Source organism: Solanum pennellii, chromosome 5 (genome assembly GCF_001406875.1).
Source record: "Solanum pennellii chromosome 5, SPENNV200".
In the NCBI taxonomy this organism is placed as follows: Eukaryota; Viridiplantae; Streptophyta; class Magnoliopsida; order Solanales; family Solanaceae; genus Solanum; species Solanum pennellii.
In genome coordinates this window covers 71,907,693-71,912,932 of record NC_028641.1, presented here as the reverse complement: position 1 = coordinate 71,912,932, position 5,240 = coordinate 71,907,693, and the positions used below count along the sequence as shown (strand labels likewise).

The window sequence follows — 5,240 nt, the reverse complement described above, 5'->3', positions numbered from 1 at the left end:
GGTTTTATGAATGAAAAAGAGTGAATTATATATAGAAAAAAAAGAAAAGATAAATGATTTCGAACGTTAATATATTTATTATTATTATTATCCTTTTAAAAATTCTTTTTTAGTTTGTTTTGATTTGGAAAATGGATTTGTGATCCAAGAGAAAAGTACGGATAGAGGAACGTCTAAAACGGTATTTTTTTTTTTACAAAAAAAAATAATATTTTTTTACAAAAAAAATAATATATTACTTGTTTATTTATTTATTTTTCAAAAGAGTAGGGGATAAAGTAGCATTAACGTAACATGTGGTTCACTAGCTTTCACGTCTCGCAAAATTACAATCCACTATCCACGTAGGGATTAATTGGAGACCTTTTTGTATATCACGAATAGAGCCGTCAAAATGAGATTAGCTCATGGGGTCGATTTAATCTACCCTTTGTTGCGGTAAGGTTGAGATAGAATTTTTCAAGTCTATTTAAATTAAGACTTTTAAGTTCAATTTATATAAGTCTTTGACCCTTGAGGTTTGATCGGGATTGGGTCGGTCTATGAGCCAAAACTTTTTATTTAAAAGTAATTTATAATAATCGCACTAATATATAATCTAATTATTTTACTACACATTATGTTGTAATATTACGAATCTTCGTTCCCAGATACAAGTAACTCAAAAATATATAGACTCAAAAGTAGGTTAATTTGTTTGTAGATACACTCTATCCAAGTAGATTCGCATCTATCTAGCATACATATACAAATCTCGCATTCTCACCTCCCTCCCATCTTGCTTGTCACTCTCTTATCTCACTCGCATATTTGGTTGCGAGATACATGCTAATTACACTAGATTTTACTAGTTTATTGAAATAAAATCATTGTTTATCATATTTAATTTGAAAATCTTCGGATGTTCTTGATGTTATAGAATTATAAATTGAAAAAGAAAAAAAATAGAAGGGCTAGCCCGCCCCCATCCCTCGACCCTTTTATAGGATTGGGTTGGGTTGAGCATTCAAGCCCTACCAAATGAAGGGTCGGCCCTCCTTAGCCCTTCAAATTTCTTGACTCGCGAGGCTTGAGCCAGGTGAGGCTGGGTCAATCCTTTTTGATAGTTCTAATCACGACTAGAGAAAGAAAAGAATAGTATTTCTTATATAACGTCCTAGGATAATCCTCAAGTGTTTATCATTTCTGTTACAATCTTTGTCTTTTGGGTTAAACACTTTGTGTATATTCGATAAATGTCCTATTGTGTAATAGCATATACATATAGAAAATGTAAATCACAGTAAGCAAGCACGGAGCGGAGCCACGTGGTCACACTTCATCGGGAAAATTAATGTATATACAATAGAATGATACACGAACTGATTAAATAGTATATTTTGAACACCCTTGACACAATAAGTTGATGTAGCCCAATAATTTTAATCATTTTGAATGCGCTAGTGCTTGCGTGTTCAAAACTCACAAGTTGTATGATTGTATATTACATTTTGATCTATACACATTGATTTGGTTAGGGGATTATAATATTCTACTTTCCGTTCCAAATTATTTATTCTTATTTTATTTGTAAGTTTATTGAGAAATTAGTTAGAGGAATATATGACTGTTTTACCTTTATTTATGTCTAAGTCATATTTTTTTTCCCGTTGAGGGTGTATTCGGTATAAAATAATTTTTTTTTGAAAAATAAGTAGATTTTTGGCTTATTTTATCATGTTTGATTGGTGAGTAGAAAATATTTTTCGAAAAAAATTTTTTTTAGTGTTTGATTTACGAATAAAAAATATTTTTGAGAAAATGACTTTTATTTTTACTAGAGAATAGAATATAATTTTTGAATTAAATTTAAAATATTATTTAAAAATAAACTTAAATTTTTTTTGGGAGAGGATGGGGGGATGGGGTGGTGGAGCTGGCAAAAGATTTACTAAGGGTGAAATGAAAAATAAATAATTAATTATATTTGAACTTCTAAAATGACGAATAATTTGATATATCCATTTTTAGTAATCACGATAGATAACGTGAGATAAATAAAATATAATAACTGATATATGAATAATCTATTTAAACAAATATTAACTCTATATTTTAAGAAAGAAGACTCACTACGATAGCTTGCAATTGGGACCTTTAAGTCGGGGTGGATTTACCTTGACAATTTGGTCACTAAATAAGATTTCAAATTCATGTCATTTTTTTTACAATTGATCACTTTAAAAGAGGATCAATTTAAATTGATGGTAAAACCTATTGACATAATAATGCACATTCAAATGCAACAATTTCATTACATGTAAGTCACTGTAAATATAATGAAATTGATCAATAACCTACTAATCTGTAATGATAAACAATTAACTTGCTATAGTCAATTAAAAACAAACTAATAGTGTAAGTATTTTTCAATGTTAATGTATATAACTTAAATCCAAAAACTCAATTTCCTGATACATATATTTATTTATATCAAAAATTATTTTTTAAAAAAATGAAAAGAAAAGAAAAAAGCCTCCTTGTAATAAGAAAAACAACACCTCAACTAAAACTTCCAATTATAAGACCCCATGAATGAATCCAAGAAAAATGCTACACTTTGGACTGCATATGACTTGGAAAGTGAAATGACCTAATGAAATAAACTAGTTAAGTGTTAGGATTTTACCCTATTTTTTCAAAATTAAATATAAAATTACTTTTTAAAAGTTAGAATTATTACTATAATTGTTTTAACTTTTTCTAAAAGAAAATATAATTTCTTTCCATATTTAGGTATTCTTTTTGAAAAGCTTGAAACTCAAGATTATTATTCTCATACCAAAAACATAATAAATCCCACGATGTATTTATTTAGAGTGTTTTGTTTAGGGGGAGATTTTTCTCCCAACATATTTTAATTTTTTTTTATATTGTAAGTTAGATCAATTGGTCAAATCATATAATGATATTATGCTATTAAGTATAGTTTTGATTAACTAATTTATCACTTTTACGATTTATAATTTTAAGTTTCCTCATGACGCTTTAATTCATTCAAACCCAACATTAAGCTGCTTAAACGCCAAGGAAAATTCTTTGTAATAATCATAATTCATCAGTTGGAGTTGCAATGTCTGTTGGGAAGAAGCCAAAAGTGAAGGAAAAGAGGAGGAAAGGGGATCGCACACTTCAATTTAATTGATATTTTTTATCCATCAAAATTATAGACGAAAAATATATATAATTGTACATAACTAGTCCGTTTAAGAAAAAATGATCTCTTTTCCTTTTTAGTTTGTTAAAAAAGAATGACTTTTTTTTTTGTAACATTTTAAAATCAGTTTTCCACGTAACATATTTAAGGCGACAATCAAAGGATAATTTTGTACATTTAACCTAACTTTGATTTAGGACCACAAAATATAAAAGTGTTCTTTATAATTTTAAATTTTTTATCAAATTATAACAGATCATTCTTTGTGAAACGGAGAAGTTCTTTTTTTTTTTTTATATTTAGTTAGCTACTGTAACTATTCCTGGTAAACAAACAAATAAATATGTTTGTTTGTTTGATTGATTGGTTGGGAGTATTGGCTGCTCACTCTTCTCTCTTAAAAAAAAAGGACAGTTAATAAAAATCTAGGAAATTTCGCTTAGATAGACCATGGGAAGATTTACACATCATTTCACAAGAAAGTTCACTATTTTCAAAATCTTGAATTACTAATTAACTATTATTATATTGAATGAAATTTGTGTATCAACATAGGTTGTGGTGTACTTGTGGGAATGTTTCACCTTTAATCAGAGATTTTGGATTTGAGTTCTGGGTATGAAGAAAATTTTGTTGGGAGCGTCACTTCCGAATGGGCCCTGTAGAGCGTGATCCGGATTTAGTCGAAGTTTCAATGTGGGTTTCGGAGACTGGTGGAAAAACAAAAGATCTCGAATTCGAGCCCTGAGTATGGAGAAAATCCTGTTAAGAGCATCACACCCAATTGATCCCTGCAGAGCGCGATTAGAATTTAGTCGAAGTTTCAATGTGCGCTCTGGACAACAGCTGAAAATAAAAATAAAAATAGAGAAAAGAATTAGTGTGTTTGCGATAACGGTCACATTACAAGTGTCCAATAGTACCTTATAAAATCAAATTCTTTTTCTTTCCGATGGTGAATATGGGACTTTTTCTCTCAAACACGGGCGCGCGCGCACAAATAAACACATATATATTAGAAAGTGATGCCCGTGCGATGCACCGGGCCTAAGCCCAACAGTTTGGTGTGTTCAAATATACAATATTTATTAGTAAAAAATGGACCAAAAGATATATCTCACCTTAAATTTTTCGTCATTGCAAATTATATTAGCATCAAGTGAATAATGCATTTGTACCATAAAAAAAATATAATTGGTGCATATTTAAGTTCTTTGTAATTGCAATTGCAATTGTAGCCAATTTCTTTGGAAAGTAACCACCATTGAATATTGTTATAACCCTCACTTAATTGCTTATTTTCTCACTCTACATTAATTATTGTTATAACTCTCAATTAATTAAATCTAAGTCCTTGATATCAACATTTAGACATATGATATTTGACACTCATTCAAGAAATAATTTGAGAAAAAAAGATAATAGTTAAATCCCTTTTCTATAAATATGATTCTTCTAACACTATAAAAATTGATTCCTAAATTTTGATAAGGTAAAATAAAGATAATGTGAAGAAAATATAAATAGTACAACTCACATAATATATTATACAATTAAATATTGCAGTGTTTTTTTTAAATTGTTGGCTTATATATTTATATATATATATATATATATATATAATTCCTGATTTACTAACAAGACAATTTTCCACATACAATTTTATTAACCTGTGTAATGTAATGATATGGGTTGAAACAATTTTTTTTTAAAAAATATTACTTTTAATTTAATTTGTTTATCATAAATACTACTTAGATAATTAAAGAGTATTTATTTTTCTCATAATTTTATGTTCTACATATATTTTAAAAACTTTATGTTTTCATTTAAGGAAAAAACAAATTTAATGATGAGTTTGGAAAAAAAATAAAATGTCAGAAGTGGGATTTGAACCCACGCCCTCTACCGAAGACCAGAACTTGAGTCTGGCGCCTTAGACCAATCGGCCATCCTGACTTATTCGTTATTTGAACATATAATATCATTATTTGTATTATTATATTTATTTTGAAATCAAGCATATATATATATATATATATAT

The 5,240-nt window shown here is 28.3% G+C and overlaps 1 non-coding gene across 1 annotated transcript; it reads right to left on the bottom strand.

Moving 5' to 3' along the window:
• Positions 1 to 5,071: 5,071 nt before the first annotated feature.
• On the bottom strand, positions 5,072 to 5,155 carry TRNAL-CAA. Its single transcript has one exon. It is a non-coding gene; the product is annotated as a tRNA-Leu (tRNA).
• Positions 5,156 to 5,240: the final 85 nt, after the last annotated feature.